The following is a 9,477-nucleotide window of genomic DNA, read 5'->3' as shown; positions in this document are numbered from 1 at the left end:
CACATCTGAAAATTTGTAATTATTTATCAGCTCAGCGTGTCATATCGCACTACAATCACACAAAGAACATCATCGCACCGCGTCGAGGCTTAGCTCCCACTGACAGTGGTTACATATTAATGTGGCATGGATGTCAAACTTTCCATCACTAGAAGGATTTCTTGGTGGAAATAATTTTAACTCTTGTGCTTCAGTAAATCAGAACGCAAAATGCTAATATATTTAGATCTTCATTTTCATTCGAAAAATAAAAATAACCTTAGAAAATAAAGCTGGAACAGCCCGAAGACTTCTTGTTTTATTCTTGAATATAGGGTATATACATGTAGCCAATGTCAAGAAAGCTTTGTACGCAACGCGCCATACTTTGCCCCCTGATGTTTTGTTTGACCATATTTCTTTCTTAAGGAGGTTTGGGTCCCAAGAGTACACCGCTGTTACAGAGCTATGAGATGAAAGTCGATGGGCAGCTATAAAAGAGACAAAGCATACTTCAAGTTTTGCAATTAAGAGTGGTCACTACATATAGCAATTTTAGCTTATTAATATTTCACGTGGCGTTGACGATGCCGTGATCACAAATGAACGCTGGCGTAAAAGCGCCGATATTAACTCTTTATCGGGCGGACTTGCGCCCGCAAAAAATCCAAGTGATCGGGGGCGGCTTTAGCAGCAATCCTGCTTAGCGGTCGTCGATATACGAATGCCCTTTTCACGCGTTATCTTTCTATTTAAAGGCTGCGACAAAAGATCGAGATGAAACCGCAACCGGTGACTAGCATACTCTGGAACATTGTAGAAAAGCATGCGAATGGCTGGAATCTTCGAGATGTATCTCAGCCCATCTTCCGCGAAAAGAAAATGATAAGGCTACGTCTCACGACAAAAGAAATTAACAAAGAATACATATTTGATTCGTGCGCTGGAATCGCAGTGATAAGGCCGCCTACCGGCGGCTGTACAAAAAGAAGAAACACAGTTCTGAATGGTTCGCGGCAATATACACAAGGTGGCTATTCTTTTCAATCATTTTACCTCGAGTGGAGCGAAGAAATTAAAAAAGAAAATACTGGTGCTTCTCACTAAGCCGTTTCGTTTCCAGGTTTAATTCGCGGGTACTGTTGTTTCAATTTCGTAATCAGTCATTTCAATGTTCACTTTTTTCTGCTTTTGCTAGGTGTCCGAGAAAATAAATTTACTGTGAGCCTCAAACTATTGAAAACCGGTTTAAAGGACAAGTCCTAATTAAGATGGAAGACGAAGACGTGATGGCAAAACCGCAGAGCGTCTCTCGTTAAGTCTTAGACCTCTTTGTGTCTGATTTTGAAACGAACGACCTGTCCTCGATGTCAACCCCAATCAACGCTTCCCTCCGGCAGCAGTTAACCGAGTCAGGCTGGCTTTCACCTCAGAAGGTCTTGGTCCTCCCTGGAGAGACCGTAAGAAATACCGTAGGGTATATAAAACTTCGACATTTAGGGGTAAAGACAGGACTGAAAGTGATGTGTTTATTACAGCTGCTTACCACTGACCCATAGAGGCAAGCTGTTCTGTGAAAACACTGCAGAAAATGAAGTCTACCAGTGAAATGTGCCCGGAAAGATAATACAGCCTAATAGTATAGCTGAATCTAACTGTCTAATAAAGCCGCAAATATCCTTCTCTTTAGCCGATGCATATACGTATTGTTATGACGTCGTGGGATTCCACGTGCTAGCCTGCACATGCTAGCGGGCGACCGCGAGCCATGACAAGTTATGTCGATTATGGGATGGGCATATTTTCATCGTTGTTATGTTGCAATTACAATAGCTGGCTTTGTCATATCCTGTCGATAGCGACTAGCGCAAAAGCCGCAGCAGCTCAAGAAAGCAAAACAAAGGATGCATAGTTTGGCAGCGCTTTCCTTTCCCTCTAAGCATGGCAACGATATATATATATATATATATATATATATATATATATATATATATATATATATATATATATATATATATATATATATATATATAAAGACGAAGTACAATCCTCACTGCTTTCCAATTCGCCTCGCCGACTGTTGCCTTCTTTCCTTCATATATATAACGCCTAGAGAAGGAATGTTGACAAAAGAATAAAGAAAGCATGTGGTCTTCTATTCAACAAAGTTGAGTCGAGCTGATCTGGCCACCACATTGATGGCATTGCAATGGCGGACACCACATAGGACAGAGTCGCAGTGAAATGCCAATGCACGAAAACATCGCTTATTCTTCTATGACACTAAAGAAGAGTATACATACATAAACGTCAGCAAGCACGAATGGGTGCGCGTGGTTAGGTGACAAAAGATGAAAGGCTCCTTGGAGCGAGATGGATTCGGCAGTATAGCCGTATGGTCGAACTTACATGATACGTTCAATTAGAATTAGTACCCTGAGTGAAGCGAAGAGACTGCTATGCAAACGACAGTTTGATTATCATGAAATATCGACATGTGAGGGCGAGAAGCATGGTTGGAAGATAGGTAACGTACATCTGATGGCTTACTTTATAGGCTATGATAAAGAACATGATACCTTTTTAACAAGGCAAGTCATTTATTTGCGGAATTCGAAAACACAAATGAAACTGGCTCTCAGACATAAAGTGGTTCATGACAGCAAGCATAGATATAGCTGATAGGGGCTCAGAACTGAGCTTAGCCATTGGTGTCCGGCAGCTTTTGCGTTGTCGTACCGTGTTGCTAATTCGGCCTAGTCCAGGGACACCAGAACAAACTTTCTAAGCCTCGTCAGTTGTACGAAACTGGAAAATGACGAGAGGCGGGGCAGATTAATACAGATTGATTGCACAACTTGTCTACCCATCAGGCTGCCTTAGATAGTTGTATATTACTCTCTTTTAGAGACATAAGCATAGTATAGGATGAAGATAGCAGCCACTTGTGTACTGGGGGAGTTGGGTCGTACATTCGTGTTTGTCCGCAAGGCGAAACCGAAGTATTATTTCTAAGGTCTAAACAGAACTAAAAGTAACAGGAAACAAAACGCATGGTCGAACTCGTTCTTACTAGCATCGCAAATGCCAAGGAGTGATATTAATTGGCGAAAATGTGGCTCTATATATATCGCCATGATTTATTGTTGTTGGTAGACGTAAAAGCAACATCTCCAGGAAGATCCGAAAAGCATCGTTCAGCTTCGCATCTAGAGGAGCAGTGAAAGTATACCGAGAAGACAACGAATGTAAAAACGAATGGAATCAATTTACTCTGTTGATGTATGTTGCGGACAAAAGTTGAAAATAAGTTTCCAGTTGCTAAGCAGGTTAAACGTGTTTCGCCACCAATAACTTTTTTTTGTATTTTTTTTTCTTGCAGGGCACTGCATACTTTGCATCTTCGTATTCAAAACACGTATTTTCTCGTGCGTACTCAAGTCATTTCATGGAACATATTTTCACTGGCATAGCGTTTGATATATATATAGAAAACGTGGGAGCAGTGATGGGGCATTTTGCCTTTTACTTAACGATTTGTCTATTTAGAGAAGGAAGTGATCACTTTTTCAGTGGATTATATATAGGAAAGATGTACCGTCAAGCCATGCTCGTGCACAAACCTTAATCAGGGTGGACAGAACAAGCAGTGTTTGACGGCATATTGTCGTCCTATTTATGGAGAGAGCTGAAGAACGACAATTATTGAACTTCCCGGATATCAACGAGGCATTGGCCGCCAAGCGTGGATCTTTCCTGCTATGCCGTTTATTTTGATTAAGTAAATATATAAGTTCGGCTCTCTATGGTTTTGATGCAAATAAGGCGTCGTCATTAAATTTGTTGTACATAGTAGCTGCTCTACGTATGCGGATATTTGCAACAAACTTCTTGGACTGCTTTTGAGCTGAATACGTCACCTTATATTGATGGCTTGTGACACCCTTTCTTAATTGAAATAGTTTCGGCAACGATGAAGTAAACTTTCTTTTTACCTTCCAAATGATAACTTCGTAATACAGAGTTCGCAAGACTATTGTGCGGAAACAAGCTTAAGGAACAGCTTAGAAGCACTAGCATGACATTTGCTGTTGAAGTACTACTAGAAATAATGCCGCTAAGATTAGACAGTTGCTATAATTGATGGTTTTATTACTATTAGAAGGGTACCGACCACAATAACATCGACAAAAGAAAACCACACGAACACAGTGAGAGTAGTTACCACAGACTTCATCGTGGTGTTTACGCTTCTGCATTCGGTGGGATTAGGTTTTTTTTTTTTTTTGTTCAAAAAAAAAAATAATGCACTCCTTAAAGAAAAAAAATGCAAAAAATATTAGGGGCATACCTAACGCAGCTAAAGGATAGAATGCATTAGCACCATAATTAGATTAGAAGCTCGCTGGATCCATTTCGATGCTTGCAGGTTCTTCCTGCCCGCAATGAACCGGTTAGTAGATTTTCCCGCCTGTTTCTTTATTCGCATAAATTTTTCACAATGCAGCATGTACTATGATCAAAAACATAATGCAGAAAAGGACGGGTACATGTGAAAATCTGGAAACAGCGTTAACTTGCAACTGAACTTTATTCACGACGAAGTAGAAAAACAAATTAAAACGAAGAAGTTAACGTATTAGCGAGCCAGTCGCCTCCATCAAAAACATAATGCAGAAAAGGACGGGTACATGTGAAAATCTGGAAACAGCGTTAACTTGCAACTGAACTTTATTCACGACGAAGTAGAAAAACAAATTAAAACGAAGAAGTTAACGTATTAGCGAGCCAGTCGCCTCCATGAATGCAGCTTACTTATCCAAGATAATGAGTGGTAGTAAAACTGACGATCCCGGCTCCCTTCTTGCAATCGACCGTTTCTCGCGTTACTCACATTAAGCTTCTCTTCGGTTAGTCTTTAATATAAGCTTCTCTTCGATTAGAAATGTAATATTGAGTGTAAAACACAAGTGCACTTTCCAACTTTATGGCGGTTCATGAAAATGAAGTGACATTTTACACCAAAATATCTCGAAAGACAGATGTATACGCACGCAATGACCTACAAGGGGTATATCTCGACAAAGCATTACAAGATATAAATTTCAGAAAGTGCGTTAAGAAGCGTAAAGAAAGACACGTGAAAAGCTATGAATTGAATACAAATTGTCTCATGGCAACACATACTATAGGAAAGCATCTAAGCTAAAGCAAATTTAATGACGTTTTGATACCTTTTTTTTCGTGCATACATGCGTACCGCCCGTTTTCGTCTTATCATTTGCTGTTGATAACTGCATTCAGCGGTTTAAAGGCCATCAAGAACGCCTTTGGAAGAAAGAAAGTCATTACACGTTGCTTATCGTGAAGTTGAGTTACAGATCTTGGGTATCTTTTTCAGCAAACGCTTCTCTGTCATTTTGCACCATGACAGCTTCTCATTGACCTCGCTAGCTTCTTCTTGTAGCATGTGTTCGATGACCTATTCCTTCCGATGAGCCGACATCTTAGGAAGAGCCTCATATTAATGATCCACCGATGCTTAATGGAACGACACTCGATATTTTTTATGGGCTTTCGTGTCTGACTGACCCAGCAATTGGAATGTAGATTTAGGTTGTCCTTGTTACATTTGGTGGTCGCGTGCTCAACCCACCGCTGACGCCAGTTGTTAGGTTTGGGTCGCGAGCGCCGGGGTAGCGTACCGCTGCGGCGCGCGGCCTCTCGGTAGCGTTGGCCTGGCGGCTCCGTGGACGGCGGACGGCATCAAATGTGCCAGCAAAGACGAGGCGTCTTTTAACGAAACAACCTTTACTGTAACATCAGGAAGAAACGGGCAGTGAAGCTGACCCGGAGAGATTACAGACACTCTCACGCAGCTGGTGTCTAGCGTCGTGCCAACGGCGCGTCAAAGTAGTCTCTGTCTCAGCGGAGTTGGCCGCTGCTTTTTATAGTTTTTCCACTTCACAGGGAAAGGGTAAACCCTCACAAGAAAGGGAGAGCCAAACATGTTGGTTCACGACGAATGACTCAATCGCAGATGGTCCGACCTCATCTCCTCCACCTCCTGCAGACGGGCGAGGACGGCTCCCTCTCTCACGAGCTCCAGGCTTGGCCGGCGTTTGCCCACACACACGCACGCACACACATTTGGCGCGTGGCAGGAACACGTCGAGTCTTGCCCGCGGGAGGAAGCGTTGCGCGGCCGATGAACGGCGTCGAAATGGCCGATCCGCTCGCGGTTCTGCCTGTTGCTATGCGGTGGCCGCGTCAGCTGTCTCACTTCTCGGTGGAGAAACGTAACAGACTGCCCCGCCGGGGAAGGGAGATCCCGAAGGGCAGGGGACTGCATCCGCTGTCCGGAGGGATCGGGATGTTGCTGCTAGCCAGGGTCGTCCGACTCTGTTTCTCTTGAGCCAGTCAGCCTGAAGAAGTCCTTGGCAAGTCCGGGTTTCCAAGGCACTCTGCAACTTGTCTTCAGGAGAGATTTCTGACAACCTACAGCATCACAACCACGCTAAAAACTCAACCGGTCAGCCAGCAAGCACGGCACAAACTTCACTAAGTTTTGCCAGACTATTTCCCTCTTATGCCCCCATCTACATTAAAGGGCAGCTCAGCAGCACTTGGAACGCGTCCACAAATTTGAAAATCGCGCTTTCAAAAACGTCATTCTCAAACAAAAATAATACAATGCAATCTGTTTAAAATCCTAGGCCAGGAAGAAAAACACCAACTAGTGAATACAGGCTTCTTCTCACGTCATGGGCTCCGACTTCAGCCATCGGTGTTACCATTGAGATCACCCTTTTCACTAAAACTTCGGTTGTCCGTTTCACGGAGCAACCTTACCTTCCTGTTTCTGTGCGAAGAAACACATGAGCATAAGTTACTCACTTTTCTGAACAACCTATCCCTCTCCTTACGGGTTGCGCACCAGTCACGCATTTTCTCGGCACGGGCGCATTTGTGCCGTTGGGATAGTCGCTTTCTTTTTCGCGATAGCTTCAATTTGTCCCATTCTTTCTTGCGCCTGCCTTTCCGCTTTTTTCTACGGCAGCACTGAAACACATGCTTTCTGCTTTCTTTTTGCAATCGTTTCAGTTTGCTCTCCTTACGATGGCAGCGTTCTTTCTCGTGCCTGCCCTTCCGCGTTTTTCGGTGGCAGCACTTGAACACTCTAGTCCTACTTTCTTTCGGCGCGAGCTTTGGCAAGCTAGCGGTAACCGGAGCTAGTAGGACACCGGTGTCGTCTGAGTGGTCAAAGCAGTCAAAGTGCGGCGCCGCGTCTGCATCGCGGCCAGCAGCGCATGACTCACTTTCCGTCAAGTCCGAACGACAACTGCTCACGCCAGCCCTCAAGCTAGGCATTTCCTCTGGCGGCGCCGCGGCTGCATCGCATGACTCACTTTCAGTCAAATCCGAACAACCGCTTATGCCAGCCCTCAAGCTAGGCATTTCCTCTGGCTCGCCACTCACGTTACACGGGTCCTCCGATGAGCCGCATCGCTCAGCGTTAACCGGCGCACGATCAAGCTCCTTCGACAGCTGGGGCGCTTCGGATTGCGTGAGGGTCATGTGTGCCACGTCCGCGTTCGCACTGGGGTTGCTTTCGCGAATACAACCTAGCGTGGTTTCGGAGCACGAACTATTCTGACTCTGCTCTGGTCGTTCGCTGTCGCCTTCGCAAGTCTCGCTCTCTACAGCGGACGCGCACTCCTCGTCGGTCTGCCCTGGCTGATCACAACTCGCGGGTTGCGCAGCTTCCCTGATTGGCAATTCGCTTTTCTGCGCGCCCTGCTCTACAACACAGTCGATTTCGGAGACTGAAAGTTTCTCCTTTTTTAGCTCATTTCCATCTCCGCCACGCTCTACACAAGCTTCTGCTTTCGACTCGAGAGACGGTTCAGTTACTACCAGTTCCCCACACTCATATGATGGAACTGTATCTCCTGCAGCTACTTGGGTCGGCATGCAGCTCACCTCGCTTAACGGCGTCCCTTCGGACTTCTCGCCGATTAAGCCTGTGCTAACCGTCTCAGTTGGCGGCTCGACCAAGGTAACACGATGCTCTTCTGTTAGAGGCTCGGTCGGCTCGCTACTGCGGTCACGTTGCTCGGCCGCTTCTCCAAGCTGTTTCTCACACTCTGGTACCTTTGACTTTTCAGGCTCACTTGTGTCTACGGCGTACGTGGTCTTAATCTCGGCGTGCTGTACCTTCGACCCTTTCTCATTGCTTGACCACCTCTCCGGTACTACCGCCTTTGCAGCTAGCTCCCGAGCTCTAGATCTGGTCAAGGCCTGTAAGCTACCCTCTCCAAACACAAGCCCATTTTCGCGCAAGAGGTGATCGGACTTGTTTGAAAATAGGTACGGGTACTGAGGAGGAAGCACAGATGACACCGCCGCTTCTGTCTCAAGTGCCCCGAAAGGTCCCTCAATAAGCACTTTGGCTATTGGCAAACGCACGCTGCGAGCTTCCACGGCCTGTTTGATCCACGCGCACTCACCCGTGAACATCTCTGGTTCTACGTAAGAGGAGTGAACCACATCCATGGTAGCCGCAGAATCGCGAAGCACTCGACACTGTTTCCCGTTCACGAGGAGGTCTCGAGTGTACGGTTCGAGAAGCTTCATGTTCTCGTCACTTCGGCATAATGACAAAAACACGATCTTTGGTTTTGTCTCTGGACACTGTGCCGAAAAATGACCAGGCTTCTGGCACGTATAACAGACGCGCGATTGCCTTGCCTCGAACCTCTTTTTCCGTTCGGCTTCGGTTACCTCCGTCGCTTTATCGTCGGCCGGACTGCTTTGACTCGCATCCGCACCACGTTTATTCTCTCTAGCTCTAAAGGGCTTGAACTTCGGCCTCTCAAGCTTAGAGCCGAATTCCCCCTGTTGACCGTCCTTAGCTCCACGAGCCCGACGCGTCACAAACTCTTCAGCTAGCTCGGCGGCTCTATCCACCGTACTAACATCTGGCCTGTCCATGACCCAATACCGCACGTTCTCGGGTAACCGACTGTAAAACTGTTCTAGCCCGAAACACTGCAGAACCTTATCGTGGTTACCATACGCTTTTTCGTCTTTGAGCCACTCATACATGTTTGACATAAGCTTGTAGGCAAACTCTGTATACGACTCACTTTTGCTTTTCTCATACTCTCGAAAATTCCGACGGAATGCTTCTGCTGACAGCCTGTACTTTCTTAGCAGACTCGATTTAACTTTGTCGTAATCCTCTGCTTCCTCTTTTGCCAAGCGAGCGATTACGTCTGCCGCCTCACCGGGTAACAAAGTGAGCAAGCGCTGTGGCCACGTTTCCCGAGAAAACTCTTGCTTCTCGCACGTTCGCTCGAAGTTAACCAGGAACAAACCAATGTCCCCTCCAAGCTCAAACGGCCGCATTAGGTCCCTCATTTTGAACGATTCCCGTTCTCCTGCACCGTGAGCCCGACTTGCACTACCACCGCGTCCCGCGTCTACCTCGATACG

This window comes from Amblyomma maculatum, chromosome 4 (assembly GCF_055883805.1).
Source record: "Amblyomma maculatum isolate TAMU_Amacu chromosome 4, ASM5588380v1, whole genome shotgun sequence".
In the NCBI taxonomy this organism is placed as follows: Eukaryota; Metazoa; Arthropoda; class Arachnida; order Ixodida; family Ixodidae; genus Amblyomma; species Amblyomma maculatum.
The sequence above is the reverse complement of the archived record's forward strand: the minus strand, read 5'-3'. Positions refer to the sequence as shown.